General features: G+C 39.0%; 1 pseudogene; it reads left to right on the top strand.

Moving 5' to 3' along the window:
* Positions 1-5,884: 5,884 nt before the first annotated feature.
* On the top strand, positions 5,885-16,960 carry LOC119537254 (annotated as a pseudogene).
* The last annotated feature ends 906 nt before the right edge of the window (positions 16,961-17,866 follow it).

Below are 17,866 nucleotides of genomic sequence, written 5' to 3'. Positions count from 1 at the left end.
AGCGTCCAAGGCAACACATCAGCAATCGGGTACCCTCACCGGAGGATGGCCAATGGCCTCCGGAAAACCTCTGTTAGCTAGGAAGGCAGCTGGCATCTGCTCCAAAGCTCCGGCCTCAAAACGGCTTTCTCCCAGGACGTTCCTCTCCAGCAAGCTTGCTTCTCTTCAAAACATCACTCCCAGCTGCACTCTCTTTCCTCTCTGAGTCAGCTCATTTATATAGCTCCACCGATCAAGGCCCACCCCGAATGGGTGGGGCCAAGCCTCCATGGGAACATCTCATCAAAATTATCACCGACAGCTGGGTGGGGCACACTCCAAGCAAATCCAACCAGCACCAAAACTTCTGCCCCACACTAGACCACAAAGATAATGGCATTTGGGGGACACAATACACTCAAACCGGCACAACGACTTTAGCCCAGGTGGGGTATAACAATTTCACCCAGAAGGCAAGTTTTGAACTGTGGCTTAACAAGGAGTCAGCTTTTCTTGGTCATGACACAGAGGGTTCGGCATTCCAGGAAGACTCAGTGTGTGCTGTCCTGTGGAGGCCTTAACAAGTAAGGAATGCCCAAGCATGCAGTGAAGCTTGGCAAGGGATACTCAGGAATCTGGGTGGCTACAGAACAAAAACCAAGTAGTAGGGGCTGAAATCATGAAAATCAGCTGGGAAATTAAGTTGAGATCTAATTATGAAGAATTTTACCTTATTTTATAGAGAGTTTTGCTACAGATCTTCTGTAGGAATTACTATGAAGTCACATACTTTAATATGGGCTTTGTAACAGGTAGGACCCATGGGAGGGGGAGAATAGAGTTAGGAGTCCAGTTTAGAAGGCTGACAATTTTTAATATGTACATTTATCCTGTCATTTACTGAGGTATCAACTTATAATTGCCATGCTATTTTATACGGAGTATTTTTAGGCACACTATTCCAATAGTTAGCATGGCTTTGGAAACCTTTGAAACACTACTTGCTGAGACTTAACTCCATCATAACCAGCTTCCCTAGCAGCTCCCTGAAGGTGTCTTTATAGTCATTTGTATTCTAAAGGCTGTTCACTAGGAAAAAATAAATAAATCATCATATAAATGTGTGAGTTTAGACAAATTCTTTATCTTTCCCATGGCATTTTGCATTTGAAATCTAATCACTGAACCTAGAGCTAATATTTCAATATGTGACACAGGATATCCATAAACAAGTTGCTTCTTGTCCTGTTGCATTTGCTAGTCCATGACTATTGTTGATTAATTGCTTTACCATCACAACGGTGTGTCTCTATCAGAAGGCAAGTTTGAGATTAAAAGATGATTGGTTATATTTCTGTTATTCTTTTGACATTATAGATCTTTGGAATTAAAAATTTTCTAGTATATACAACAACTTTTCACTAAAACCACTTATTTTTTTTTTTTTTCCAATGCACTGGTGAAAAGCAGTATGTCACTTAAGGCATAACTGCTGACAGGTTGAAGACCTGCAGTGTTCTTTGCTACTGGAGGTGGAAGTTCCTATGAAAATTACAAAGTGCTTGAGTAAGAACTAAAGTTGTCATCATAATTGCCCTGGAGCTAGAAAGTGAAGTCAACACCATCAGATTTTGACCTTGGGAGTTTTAATTTGTTTTTTGTCTTACAGAATTATAAGCCCCATTTAGAAAGAAGTAGTTTCAATAACAAGAGTTTTCAATTTCCAGCATCATAATTATCTACTATACAAGAAATGGCAGGCCAGTACTTAAAAACATACTAATTGGTTTGCTCTCTGTATACCTCAGGATAGTTACTAATTTCCATCCTACAATATTTATTCAACATTTATCTTTTATAAAAGTCTGGTTAATCAAGGTATAATTTGTATACTGTAAATTGACACACACATACATATAAACACTACCAAAATCATGACAAAAAAGGATTCTATAACCTACAAATTTCCCTCATGCCCCTTGTAGTCATTCCATTCTCCTTGTTCATAGCCCTGACAACCACTGGCCTGTTCTTTGTCTATATCATTTTGCCTTTTCCAGAATAGTATATAAACAGAACAACCCAGAATATAACTATTAGAGTATGGTTTCTTTCCATTAGCATAAAATAAGATTACCTATGTGGCTGTATTGCAGAGTAGCATCCCATTGTATGAATGCACATGTTTCCCTCAATTTCAACTGTTTTGGACATTTTATTTGTTTCAAGTGTTTGGAGATTATGGGTAAACTTGTTATAAACATTTTTGAATAGTATTTTGTGTGGACATATTTTTCATTTACCTTGAATGCATATCTAGGAGTGACATTTCTGGGTCATATGGTAACTTTATAGAAACTGTCAAATGTTTTCGTACATGACTGTACCATTTTACATTCTCACTAGCAATATGAGACTTTCAATCACTCCACATCCTCACCAGCTCTTGATATTGCCAAGTGTGGAGTTAAACCTCCCATTGTAGTTCTGTAGCAGTACCACATTGTAATTTTAATTTGCATTTCTCTGATGATTAATGATATTGAGCATCTTTTCATATGTTTATGTGCCATCTGTAAATTTTCTTTGAAAAAGCGTCACCTCAAATCTTTTGCCCATCTTTTTCTTAGTACTTTGTTTTCTCATTGTTGAGTTTTGAGAGTTTTAAGAAATTTAATATTTTATTAATTGTCTCCAAACAAATGGGGTTGGGAAAATTGGATATCCATATGCAAAAGAATGAAGTTGGACCACGACTTTATACCATACACAAAATTTAACTCAAAATGGATCAAAACCTAAATATAAGAGATGAAATCATAAAACTCTTAGAAGATAACATAAGGGCAAATCTTCATGACCTGGGATTCTACAATGAATTTTTAGATACAACACAAAACACATGAAGAACAACAACAACAAAAAAACAGTAGATAATTTCAACTTCATAAAAATTTAAAAAGTTGTGTGGATCAAAAGACATTACTGAGAAAGTGAAAAGACAACCTACAGAATGGGGAAAAATAGTTGCAAACCATATATCAGATAAGGACTTGATATCTGAAATATATTAAGAACTTCTACAAAGCAACAACAAAATTGACAAACAACCAAATTAAAAAATGGCATTGGGCATTAGGGCAAGACAAATCAAATCACAATGAAATAACACTTAACACCCACAAGGATGACTATTATTTTAAAAAGGAAAATAAAAAAATGTTTGAGAGGATGTGGAGAAATTGGAACTCTAGTGCATTGTTGGTAGGAATATAGAATAGTGCAGCCACTATGGAAAGAAATATGGTGGTTCCTCAAAAAGTTAGATACAGAATTGCCATATGACCTGGCAATTCCACTCCCAAAGAAAGTGAAAACAGGTCTCAAACAGACATATATACAATGTTCATAACAGCATTATTCAAAATAGCCAAAAGGTGTAAAGAACCTAATTGTCAAACAATAAATGAATGTATAAACAAAATGTGATACATACAAAAAATGGAGTATTATTCGGATATAAGAAGGATGTTCTGACACATGCTGGAACATGTATGGATCTTTAAATCATTATGCTCAATGAAATAAGGACAAATATCATATGGTGTCTCTTATATGACATATCTTAAAATTGTGAATTCACAGAGACAGAAAATAGATTAAGGGTTACAAGGATAAGGGAGCAAGGGAAAAGGAGGAGGTTTTGCTTGGTGGGTGTGCCAGTTTGGATGTATTGTGTCCCCCAAAACTCTATGTTCTTTGATGCAGTCTTGTGTGGGCAGACACATTAGTGTTGATTAGATTGGAAGTCTTTGAGTGTTTCCATGGAGATGTGACTCAATCAATTGTGAGTGAAATGTTTGATTGGATAATTTCCATGGAGCTGTTACTCGCCCATTCAGGGTGGGTGTTAATGGATCACTGGAGTCCTATAAAGGAGTTCACAGACAGAAGGACCTCAGAACAGCTAAGAGTGACATTTTGGAGAGCCGCTGTGAGTGATATTTTGGAGAACAACTAAGAGAGACATTTTGAAGATGGCTGTTGAAAGCTGATACTGACATTTTGGAGAATGCCATTTTGAGACGTAACCTGGGAGCAAGCAGATGGCCAGCCACGTGCCTTCCCAGCTAACAGAGGTTTTCGGATGCCATCGGCCATTTTTCAGTGAAGGTACCGATTGTTGATGCCTTACCTTGGACACTTTATTTTCTTAAGACTGTAACTTTGTAACCAAAGAAACCCCCTTTATAAAAGCCAGTCCATTTCTGGTATTTTGCATAATGGCAGTATTAGCAAACCAGAACAGATTTTGGTACCGAGAGTGGGTGCTAGTGCTGCTGAGTTTGCAAATACCAAACATGTTGGAACAGCTTTTTAAATGGATAAGGGGAAGATTCTGGAAGAATTGTAAGGAGCTTGATAGAAAAGGCCTGAATGGCTTTGAAGAGACTGTTGGTAGAAATATGGACTCTAAAGATAGCTCTGATGAGGCCTTAAACAGAAATGTTGAATGTGTCATTGCCAACTGGAAGGAAGGCAATTCTTGTTTTAAAGTGGCAGAGCAGCTAAGAGTGACATTTTGCAGAGAAACCGAGAGTGACATTTTGAAGAGGAGCTGCAGCTAAGAGAGGACAAAATGCTCCAAGAGCAACATTTTGGAGAATGCCATTTTAAAATGCAATCTGGGATCAAGCAGATGCCAGCCACGAGCCTTTCCAGCTAACAGAGGTTTTCTGGATGCCAATGGCCATCCTTCAGTGAAAGTACCCTATTGTTGATGCCTTACCTTGGCCTTAGGACTGTAACTTTGTAACCAAAATAAATCCCCTTTATAAAAGTGAATCCATTTCTGGTATTTTGTATGATGGCAGCATTAGCAAACCAGAACAGTGGGCATGGAGTATTTGTAAATAAAAATTAATTTAATATGTTGTTTTAAACTTATCACAGTTGGGGTTGTGTATTAGGCTGTATGTAAGTCAGGGTTTTCTGGAGAAACTGAACCAATAGGATATACACATATACATGCACACACACATACACACACACTCACATGTAAAGAGATTTATTTCAAGGAATTGACTCATATGAGTATGGGGCCTGGCATGTTTGTAATATGTAGGACAGACCCACAGAGTGGAAACTCAAGCAGGATTTTTATGCTGCAGTGTTGAACCAGAAATTCTTCTACTCTGGGAAGCCTCAGTTTTTGCTCTACAGGCCTTCAACTGGTTGGTGATGCCCACTCACAATATCAAGAATAATCTCCTTTACTTAATTTCAGTGACTATAGATACTAACCAAATCTACACAATACCCTCATGGCAACATCTATACTACCTTTTGACAAAACAACTGGATACCATAGCCTAGCCAAGCTGACACATCATATTGACATCTCAGGCAGCAATAGATAACCAGAACAGTCTGACAAGGGCTACTCAGTTGGAAACATAGGAGACAAACATGGGATGATTGCAGATGGTAGAACTCAGGGCTCAGGAGGCAGAGCTAAGAGCTGAGTGAAAAGATCCTTAGTACACAGAACTGGGTGACAAATTCCTGGCTAGATTTGAGAATTGCTTTTACCACCTATTCTCTTCTCCCTCTTTGGATGGGAATGTTTATTGTGATTATACTATCTTTGGCTCACCACTGTCTGCTCAAGTATAAGAGACAGGTAACTAGACTCTGTAGTTTAAAGCACTTCAAGTTAAAGGAACTTTACTCAAGGACCGTACAGAGGGGCCTCATCCAGATCTAGATTTGATTTAGATGACAAGACCTCAGACCTTGATTCAGACTCTGAGACTGATGCTGTAATAGGAAGAGACTTTTTGGGGGTCTTGAGAAGGGGTGAGTGTGTTTTGCATACAGGAATAATACAAATAAATTTGTGGTCATGGGGCAGAATAAAGAAGGCTTCAAATTCTTTGAAACCCTTACCTGTGAGAATTGTAATTGCTCTCCTTTTGTATCTGAACTGACCTTAGTGACTGGCTTAACCAATAAAATGTTGTAGGACTTCAGAAGTTTGATTATAAAAAGCCTTGAATCATCAGTCTGGGTTTTAAAAGAATGCTAACTCTTGGAGTGTTCTCTCTCCAAACTCAGCTGCCATGCTGTGAAAATCCCAAACCACATGCAGAAGTCACATTCAAAGGCTGCAGGTGACATCCTAAATTGAATGCAAAGCTAATAGCTAGCATTAAATGCCAACAATGGGAATAAGCCGTCTTAGCTTTATAGCCTTGCTGAGCTTTCAGGTGACTACAACCCCAGTGGACTTCTGACTGCAATCACACAGGAGATCCTCAGTGAGAACTGCCCATCTGAGCCCAGGCAACTCACAGAAGCAAGAAAGGTAATAATCTTTTTTTAAAAAAACATATTTTGTAAACTACTAGGCATTAGGATTTTTTTTGTTACAAAGCAATAGTTAACCAATATATTGGTTAAATTCACCAAGATATAAATTGTAATTAACTTTAGTTTTAATCCATACTTTGTAGTTTACTTTATATTTTGTCATTTGAAGTCCATCATGCTGTGTTCCTAGTTTTCTAAGCTAGAAAGGAAAGACAAACATTATATTGCCTCACTAATATAGACTAACAATAACGTGCAAAATCTGAGAACTGAATCTGGGAGCATGGGTTATCAAGGGAAGTCTTGTAAAGCTTCGTATATTATAAGCTCTTACAACAGTCACATCTATTCATGAGTTGTTAACAGTTACTTCTAAATTCTGAGACGTGACCTGGTCAGTTTCTAGAGCTTCAGGTGTCTGTGTGTGCCTGGGACTCGGAGCCAGAATTTGGCAACTGTGAGTGTCGACATTGCCCCATGCAGCTACTGTTAGAGAGGCTGAAAAGGAGATCAAACTTCAATTGGAGATATGAACAAAATGGACTTGGTTGAGACTGGGGTAGATCAGACTAAAGTGTAAAGGATGATATTAACTGTGTTTTAAAACTTTGGCTTCTGTGTGGGACCAAAGGAAGTGATGTTGATTTGGCGCAAAATCTATATTTTCTGTAGTACACTATATAATTTAACTTGTGTGGTCAGTTTACTCAAACACCATAATCACATGGAGCCTTGAACAGGGAGTGAGATCTGGTTGGTTTGTACAGGATAGTGTGAAGCCCCAATATATCCCAGAATAATGTGGGCAAAGAATAAAATGTATTTGCAAAGCCCCTTGAGGGACTGGGGGGAAATGTGGAAATATTAAACTTACCCAGCTGTAATCCTTATTCTCACAAGCATTGTGGACTACCAGTTTAGTAGGCTAAGCCCTTGGTATTGGAGTTTGCCCTTATGAAGCTTGTTACTGCAAAGGAGAGGCTTAGCCTACTTATAATTATGCCTAAGAGTCGCCCCCAGAGAATCTCTTTCATTGCTCAGAGGTGGCCTCTCTCTCTAAGCCAACTCAGCAGGTAAACTCACTGCCCTCCTCCCTAAGTGGGACATGGCTCCCAGGGGTGAGAATCTCCCTGGCAAAGTGGGAAGTGACTACTGGGGATGAGCCTGGACCCAGCATTGTAGGATCAAGAAAGCCTTCTGAACAAAAGGGGAAAGAGAAATGAAAATAGTTTCAGTGGCTGAGAGATATCAAATGGAGTTGAGATTGCCATTATGAAAACCCTGGAGTCTCTACTGTCACTTCTATGTCTGTTCCAACTCCCATCTATCATACTAGCACTGGCCAGTACATTGCCATTGCCCCAAATGGAGCCTTACAGCTGGCCAGTCCAGGCACAGATGGGGTACAGGGACTTTGAACATTAACCATGACAAATTCAAGCAGTTCTCAGCAAAGTACAACAACAGTTCTCCAGTATGCACAGACCTCTGATGGACAGAAAATACTTGTGCCCAGAAACCAGGTGCTTGTACAGATGCATCAGGAGATATGCAGACATATCAGATCTGTACCACACCGACCGCTACTTCGCTGCCACAAACTGTGGTAATGACATAACCTGTGAATCTTACATCTCAGACAATTAAGACAGATGACTCTCAATGGAAAAGAGAAATAAGGTTAATGAAAAACAGAGAGGCTGCTCCAGAATGTCACAGAAAGAAGAAAGAATATGTGAAATGCCTGGAAAATCGAGTTGCAAAATAAAACTTTAATAGAGGAATTAAAAACTTTGAAGGATCTTTATTCCCATAAAAGTGTTTTGTTTTTTTTTTTTTTTTTTTTGGACTTGCCTAAAAATTAGGTGGATTTCTTTTCTTTTTAATGGAGTTTTATAAATTAAAAGGTAAATGAAGAGAGACCTAAGATGGCGGCTAGGTGAGACAGAGCAAAAATCACCTCCGTGGAAAACACTAGATAAAAAACAGAAAGTGACACAGAACACCACTTCCAGAGTAGCACCAGCTGGACAAGGTCTGCTAAAGCCACAGGGAACGTGCGTTTGGTAAAACCAGGAGTCTGCATTCTGAAACGAGTGGGTGAGTCAGCTGAGTCCCTTGGCCATGTTGTGGTGTGGGGAAATGGTGGGTCGGTGTTTTTTAAAAAAAAAAGAAGCCCAGGAACAGATGCAGATAAGACGGGAGTGGTCTGGACTAACGCCTCGGTGTCTGGGGTGGAGGATACCCCTTCCCACACCCACTGCTGATTGTCTCGGGTCAGGGGAGCAAAGGGGAGATAAAAGGAGAGAAAAAAAACAAAACAAAACAAAAAAATGCATGACTTGCAGCCATCTCCCCAGTGGGCAGGGCTACTCCTGCCCGGGGATGAACACACAGCACAGAGTCGAGCCAAGAAACCCAGCCTGACAGGGAGTCTTTCCCGCAGCACTGCTCACATGACACAATATCGGCCATGGGCAGTGGCCTTGAATACACCCACGGCTGATTCTCCTGGAGCTGGGAGAGCAGAGCTGTGCAGAAAGGGGGAAGTTAACGTGTCCCATTCAACCATCTTTGAAGCGGGCTGGGAATGCCCCTACACAGCCCGGCGGCCCAGGGCTTCCCTGGAGGCCGGTGCTCACTTGTGACATGGCACAGCCCTACCCCCCTCAGCAGAGGTCCTGGAAAAGCACAGCAGGGAGGGGGGAACCGCTCGGAAATCCCAGGGAACCTACACCAATACCAAGGACTTTTGGGTCAGTGGCAGAGAACAGCCTTAAATCTCCGGGAACACCTGGGAGGTTTGATTATTAAACCTGCCCTTCCACCCTAACCGCTCAGGCACACGCCCCTCATTGAGGGCAGACAGCACCGACAACACACCCAAATTAAGGGCACCAATTGGACCCCACAAGAATCAGATCCCCACACACCACAGAGTTGGGGAGAACTGACTTGAGGGGAATAAGTGACTCAAGGACACCATCTGCTGGTTAGTTAGAGAAAGTGTATGTCACCAAGCTGCAATTCTAACAAATTAAAGATCAAGTAAAGCAAATGCCAAGAGGCCAAAAACAACAGAAAATCTTAAAGCATATGATAAAACCAGATGACATAGAGAACCCGAACCCAAACACTGAGATCAAAAGATCAGAAGACATAAAATACTTGGCCCAATTAATCAAAGAACTACAGACAGGCAATGAGAGCATGGCATGGGATATAAAGGACTTGAAGAAGAGCATGGCACAGAATATAAAAGACATAAAGAAGACCCTAGAAGAGCATAAAGAAGATATTGCAAGAGTAAATAAAAAAAATAGAAGATCTTATGGAAATTAACGAAACTGTAGGCCAAATTAAAAAGACTCTGGATACTCATAATACAAGATTAGAGGAGGCTGAACAACAACTCAGCCTCCTCAAGGAGCACAGAACAGAAAATGATAGAACAAAAGAAAGAATGGGGGAAAAAATTGAAAAAATCGAAATGGATCTCAGGGATGCGATAGATAAAATAAAATGTCCAAATTTAAGACTCATTGGTGTCCCAGAAGGAGAAGAGAAGGGTAAAGGTCTAGAAAGAGTATTCAAAGAAATTGTTGGGGAAAACTTCCCAAACCTTCTACACAATATAAATACACAAAGCATAAATGCCCAGTGAACTCCAAATAGAATAAATCCAAATAAACCCACTCCAAGACATATTCTGATCAGACTGTCAAATACTGAAGAGAAAGAGCAAGTTCTGAAAGCAGCAAGAGAAAAGCAATTCACCACATACAAAGGAAACAACATAAGACTAAGTAGTGACTACTCAGTGGTGACCATGGAGGTAAGAAGGCAGTGGCATGACATATTTAAAATTCTGAGAGAGAAAAATTTCCAACCAAGAATACTTTATCCAGCAAAACTCTCCTTCAAATTTGAGGGAGAGCTTAAACTTTTCACAGACAAACAAATGCTGAGAGGGTTTGCTAATAAAAGACCTGCCCTACTTCAGATACTAAAGAGAGCCCTACCGACAGAGAAACAAAGAAATGAGAGAGAGATATAGAGAATTTCAACAGACATATATAGAATATTACTTCCCAGGTCACTGGGACACACGTTCTTCACTAGTGATCACAGATCTTTCTCCAGAATGGACTGTATGTGGGGACATAAAAACAAGCCTCAATAAAATAAAAAATAAAAAAAATGAGTTCTCAGAGACTTGGAGAATTCACAAACACCTGAAGGATAAAAATGAGGGGGAGATGAAAACATTCCTGGATAATCAAAAGCTGAGGGACTTCATCACCAGTAGATCAGTCCTAAGCAGGCTGAAAGGAAGGGACACTAAACAATTCACTGAAACCACATGAAGAAATAAAGATTTCCAGTAAAGATCACATGGGAAATATAAATACCAATACTACTGTATTGTTGATTTATAACTCCACTATTTACTTCCTACAGGATCTAGAATACATAAACTCTAATGATAAATCGGTGGTTTTGGACTCAATGTAAAATATGTAATTTTTGACAAGAACTACATAAAGGTGGGGGAATGGAAGAGTATAGGAACACAGTTTATGTGTCCTATTGAAGTTAAGTTGGTATCAAAGAAAAACAAGATTGTTATAGATTTAAGATGTTAAATTTAAGCCCCATGGTAAACCAAAGAAAGTATCAGAGAATATGACCATAGAGATGAAAAGTAGAGTAGGGGTTCCAAGAAGTGGGGGAAGGGGCAATGGGGAGTTAAGGAATGAGAGTAGGGTTTTTGTTTGGGGTGAAGGGAAACTTCTAGAAATGGACGGTCGGAAGGTGATAGCATTGCAGCATTCTGAATGTGATTAATCCCACTAATGGAATGCTAGGGAGGGGTGGAATAGGAAGATTTAGGCTATATATATCTTTCCACAATTGAAAAAAAAAATAAAAAAGACAGTCTAAATAGATGAAAATTAAATTCCAAGGATGATCCTGGATGGGATTTGAGGTCGGAGGAGAGGAGGCTGAAAGGGACACAGATGGGACACAAGAAAAGAAAAAAAAGGAAATATAGAATGTAAGCTTTATATCAATGTTGAATTTCTTGAACTTCTTAGCTGCACTTAATGACATTGCATAAAATAACGTTCTTGTTCATGGGAAAGGTATATGTGAATTATACTGTTTGTTCAAAGATATGTGCAGCTTGCTTTCGTATGTTCAGAGGACAGGGCAATAGATGATAGGTGTTAGGGAGGGAGGGAGGGAAAGAAAGAGACGGTGGTGTGACAGGATCTTAAAGGTGATAGATCGGGGTATCGGGGGAGGGTGGTCGGGGTATGATGGAGTTCTATGTATGGGGTTTGTACTGTTTTTGCACCTGTTCCTGTAAGATTGAACTTATTTCATAATAATATTATAAAAAAAATAAAAAAAATAAAAAAATTAAAAAAGGTAAATGAAGCTTTTTATTTAGGCTTTTGTAACTCAAAGTTGAATATCTCATACAAGAGATCTGGTGACAGAGGATAAAGTGGAAAATGACCTCAAGGAAGCTGCTGGTACAACTAGAAGCTTTAAAACTTAAACATATCGAAAGACAGGAAGTAAACTTATAACAATTTGAATTTTCTAAATAACAGCAGTTGTCAATAACCCAAAAATGGCAAATAAAATGAAAATTTGGTAAAATGAAAAAAAAAATCAATTGACATCAATTGACCATAGATGTGAGGGCCTATTTCTGATCAATTCAATTTCATGGGTAAATGTATCTATCTTTATGCCAGTCCTGTAATGTTTTGACCACTGTAGCTTTGTATTTTTTATTTCTTTTACCAATATTTTGTAGATTCTGTGTACAGATATTTTCCATCCTTGGTCAAATTTATCCCTAGGTACTTTATTCTTTCAGTTGCTATTGTAAATGGAATTTTTTTCTTGATTTCTTCCTCAGATTGCTCATTATTAGTGAATTGAAACTGTAATGATTTATGTGTGTTGATTTTGTATCTGGCAACTTTACTGAACTTATTTATTAGCTCTAGTATCTTTGTCACAGATTTTTTGGAATTTTATATATATAAGATCTGCAAATGGTGAAAATTTTACTTCTTCCTTTCCAATTTGGATGCCTTTCATTTCTTTTTCTTGCCAACTGTTCTAGCTAGAACTTCTAACACAATGTTGAATAACAGTGGTGACAGTGAGCATCCTCATCTTGTTCCAGATCTTAGAGGGAAAGCTTTCAGTCTTTGACCACTGAGTAAGATGTCAGCTGTCAGTTTTTCATATATGCCCTTTATCATATTGAAGACATTTCCTTTATTACTATTTTTGGAATTGTTTATATCAAGAAAGGATGCTAGATTTTGTCAAATGCCTTTTCTGCTTCAATCAAGATGATCATGTGGTTTTTCACCTTTGATTTGTCAATGTGGGGTATTATATTAATTTATTTTCTTGTGTTGAACCACCCTTGCATAGCCAGAAAAAACCCCACTTGATCATGGTGTATAAATATTCATGATTGTTATTTCTTCTTAGTGGATGGCCTCTTTTATTAACATATAATGCCCTCTTTGTCTCTTTTAAGAGTTTTGCATTTAAAGTCTATTTTTTCTAATATTTGTATAGCTACCTCAGATCTTTTTTGGTTACTATTTTAATGGAATATCTTTTTCCATCCTTTCACTTTCAACCTTTCTGTGACCTTGGATTTAAGGTGAGTCACTCATAGACAGCATATTGACAGATCATACTTTTTTATCCATTCTGCCAATCTGTGTCTTTTGATTGGGAAGTTTAATCCATTAACATTCAAGGTTATTAATGTATAGGCAGTACTTATTTCCACCATTTTATCCTTTGTTTTTTATATGTCATATCTCATTTTTTGTCTCTCTTTACCATTTGAGTTACCCTAACTGATAATCTTCATTTCTGCACTCTGTCCAAACCTCTCTCTCCTGTCTTTTACTTTAAACCCACAGACCTTTCTTTATTACGTCTTTTAGGGCAGATCTCTTGTTGACAAACTCTCTCAGTTTCTGTTTATCTGTGAATATTTTAAACTCTGCCTCATTTGTGAAGGACAGTTTTGCCAGATAAAGAATTTCTGGCAGGCTATTTTTCTCTTTCAGTACTTTAAATGTATCATATCATGGCCTTCGGACCTCCATGGTTCCTGATGAGCAATCTGCACTTAATCTTATTACTCTTCCCTGTCTGTGATGAATTGTTTTTCTCATGCTGCTTTCAGGATTCTCTCTTCATCTTTGGCATTTGACATTCTGATTAGAATGTATCTTGAAGTAGGTAAATTCAGATTTATTTTATTTGGATTGTATTGTACTTTTGAACATGTATATTTATATCTCTCATAAGAGTTGGGAAATTTTGAGCCACTATTTCCTCAAATATTCTTTCTTTCCCTTTTCCCTTCTCTTTTCCTTCTGGGACACCCATGATGTATACATTTGTGTGCTTTGTGCTGTCATTCAGATCCCTAAGACCCTGCTCATTTTTTTCCTATTCTTTTCTCTATCTCTTCTTTTTTCTGTGAGATTTCAATTGTCCTGTCTTCTAGCTCACTGACTCTTTCTTCTGCCTGCTCAAATATGCTGGTTTATGCCTCTAGTGTATTTTCAATATCTTCTATTGTGACTTTAATTCCTATAATTCTGTTATTTATCTTTTTATTTTTAAAATTCTTCTTTGTATTCACCATTGTCTTAATATCTTTTATCTCTTTCGCCTTATTTTCCTTCATCTCCTTGAACTGATTTAGGAGATTTGTTTGAATATTGTTGATTAGTTTTTCCAAAGTCTTTGTCTCCTCTGAAGGTTAATTTGTTCCTTTTACTGGGCCATATCTTCCTCTTTCTTCATATGGCTTATAATGTTTTACTGGTGGCTACATATCTGATTTTCTTGGTTTCTCTCTCTTTGCTAGGTTTTACTTTTTTGATTTGCTTTGTGCGAAGGCCCTACTTTGACACTTGATTCCAACTTATGATAGACCTTAAAATAGCTTGTGTTTGATCAGGTTTTTTCAGTTCTTATTCATCTTATTTTTGCCCTGGATATATGGTACAATTTTGAGATTGCACCATTTGTGCAACTGTTTCACCTGGAAGAGAAAGCTTCCTTTCCCCCTGTTCCATCTCTGGGAATCTGTTCCATATGTTTTTTATTTGCCTCTATAGTTTCTTTTTTTTTTTTTTTCTTTTTTTTTCTTTTTTAACACTCCCTTTGTTGTCTCCAGGTGTTTTAAAATGGAGGGAAAATTCTGAGAGGTGGGTCACCTCAGAGGGGACTCTCTCAAGTTAGTATTTCCCAGACAAAACAGTGACAAAGACCCACAGGCAGGGTATAGATTGGTTCCAAAGTGCTCTGGAGAGGATACCTGGAAGGACACCAAACTTCTCTTTGACAGCTTCCCAAATCAGTGCTTTCCTAGCTTGCTTAGTAAATGATGCTCTTCAGCAAACTGTTACCTGCAGTCCTATGGTGGTACTGTGCCTTTAAGTCTTAATCAACCCAGCCCCATTCAGGGTGAGGTTGAAATAGAGGCCGCCAAAAGCTTTTGGCCTGGGTGGGTTGAAACCCTAGCACAATCTGGGACCCAGCCATCTGAATTTGCTAATCAAAAACCACAAACAGTGCTGAGCCATGCTGCCACATTTTCTTGGGGACAAGCCACCCTTCAGCAAACTGTTTCCCACAGACCTAAGAGGGCACTTTGACTTTAAATCCCTTCATTTCCACTTCTGTCCAGGGAGGGGTTGAAACAGGGCCTGCCAGGAGCTCTTGTCTGGTTGGGGTGAAACTGTAGCTGCCCTCAGAGTGGGGACTCAGCAGTCCATGTTTTCTAATGAAGAAGAGTGACTGGTGCTCAGCCATGGCTCCTCCCCTGTTCTTGGGGAAGAGGACTTTTATTTCCAGACATGTCCTGCAGCATGCCACAAGACTGGGGATGGACATCAGCTTCTACAGCATGGAGAGTTTTACTCACAGCTCTTCACCACAGGTTTACAGTCTCTTCTTTCCACTCTTCCCTGGCTGGTGTACAGTATTTTCTGGTGTCTGGAGCCCCAAACAGTTGTCTCAGACAGTTTCTGGTATTTTCTAGCTGTCCTGGGGGATGAACTGAATCTTGAGGTTCCCCACTCTGCCATCTTATCCAGAAACACTCCCTCTTCTAACAAATTTTAATCTATTGGTATGCCACCTTGGATGTATTATGTCCCCCAAAATGACATGGTCTTTGATGTAATCTTGTGGGGCCAGACATATTAGTATTGATTAGGTTGGAATCTTTTGATTGAGTGTTTCTATGGGGATGTGACTCAATCAACTGTGAGTGAAACATCTGATTGGATAATTTTCATGGAGATATGGACCCCGCCTATTCAGGATAGCTCTTAATTAAATCACTGGGATCCTGTATAAGAAGCTCAGACAGAAGGAGCTCACTGCTGCAGCCTAGAGAGGAACACCCTGGGAGAAAGCCCTTTTGAAACCAGAACTCTGGAGCAGATGCCAGCCACATGCCTTCCCAGCTAACAGAGGTTTTCTGCATGCCAATGACCATCCTCCAATGAAGATACCCAATTGCTGATGCCTTACCTTGGACACTTTACGGCCTTACGACTGTAACTGCATAAACCAAATAAATTCCCTTTATAAAAGACAATCCATTTCTGGTATTTTGCTTAATGGCAGCATTAGCAAACCAGAACAATTGGTTACCACCTATTACACATTTCTTGATGCTCTCCTCATGCAAAACAAAATTACAAATGCCCCCACTGTACCTCTCTCATCCCATAAAAAATCCTATTGGCGCACCTATAACAAATTGCTCCATGTTTCTTTACAAGTATGAAGACTTCCAACACCATAAGTGCCTTACTTTGCCAGGCTGCTATGACAAATACCACAAACTGGTCTGGCTTAAACCACATGAATTTATTGGCTCATGGTTTTGAGGCTAGAAGAGGTCCAAAATCAAAGCATCAGCAAGGTGATGCTTTCACCAGAAAGTCTTTAACATTCTGGTTTTGACTGCTGGCATTAGGGTTCCTTTCTTTGCCAGCACAAGAAGATGCTCTCTCCTTTCTCTTCTGGGTTGCTATGGGCCTCAGGCTTCCTACTCTGGACATTTGTGTTTGGTTTCTGGTTTCTTTCTCTTTTTAAGGCCTTCAGTAATTGATTTAAAAACTATCAAAGTAAAAACTGTAGTAAACAATGTTAAACAAGCAAGGATGACTTTATTCAGGGGCCTGCCATAGCAGGGGAGAGAGAGCAGAACTCAACTTTGGTGGCAAGCTTTTTAAGGGATGGAAGTGGGCTGGAGGACAGGCCCTGGAAGTTGGTAAGGGAAGTTGATCACTGGGGTGTGTGAGTGATTTACTGAGATTACTCATCAAACAGTTTGGTTCCACCGAGATGGGTGAAGGATTTCCTGAGGTTTTGATTAGGACTATTTGACTCATAATACTTTCCTTTGTGGTAATTAGGCCACCTGAAGTCTGTAAAGGCTTGGAGAGAGACAGAAGAGGATAAAGAACTGCCTATTCAGGATTTTTGCAAGTACCTCGTGAACACAAAAGCTAGAATATGAGGAAAAGAGATGGGGGAGGATGGGGCAAAATTGATACCTATTTAGAATAGGTGGGTTTTAAAGGTGTCATTTTTTCTTTTTTACCCCCCTGCAGTCCAAGTTGTCTTTCTCTGCAAGATTGGTTTCAAGGTAGTCAGGACAAGGTGAGGGATGGGTAGGGGCATGCAGGGAGCAGGTTGGCAGCCTGGTCAAGAGAAAGAAAAACATTCTTGGTCAGACCCGACCTCATTCAGTTGGACCATACCTTAATTTACAACAACACCTTGAAGAGATCTTATTTACGATGGGTTCATGCCCACAGGAACGTGGATTGAAATTCAGAACATGGCTAAATCAAGGTACATAATTCAAACTACTACAATAAGCTTCTTAAAGATACTGTGACTTATTTGTCCTTGTGACCACTAGAATGCAAATTGTTATACACACGAGGCCTGTATATTTATTTATTCAGTGTATGAATGATTGAATAAATATATAAAATTGCCTCTAATCTATTTTAACAATGTGGTACCAGGGTAAATTTCTTATATAATTGAATAACAAATATCATGCATTTCTGCATTCTGGTATGGGGAGAATTTTTACTCTTCCATAACAGATCTTCTTTTTAGTAGTGTCAAGGTAATATTGCTCCTCAGACTCCACCATTACTGTTAAAAATCTATTTTCTCTTGGTCTCAAAATTATTTCTGAACCTGAGACCTCTGCCTCTGTATACATCATGCATATTTCCTCTTTTACATAACTATACTTATAAACAGTAAATTAACCACTTTGATCAGTTCCCACTTTGCTATTTTACACTTTTGAAACAGAAACAAAGGAAAGTAACACTACTTATTTCACTTATCTTTTTTTCAAGTGCAATTTTATTGAGATGCGCTCATACACCATATAATCCAT

This window comes from Choloepus didactylus, chromosome 6 (assembly GCF_015220235.1).
Source record: "Choloepus didactylus isolate mChoDid1 chromosome 6, mChoDid1.pri, whole genome shotgun sequence".
Lineage (NCBI taxonomy): Eukaryota > Metazoa > Chordata > Mammalia > Pilosa > Megalonychidae > Choloepus > Choloepus didactylus.
Note: the sequence above shows the minus strand (reverse complement) of the source record. Positions and strands in the feature narration are given on the sequence as shown.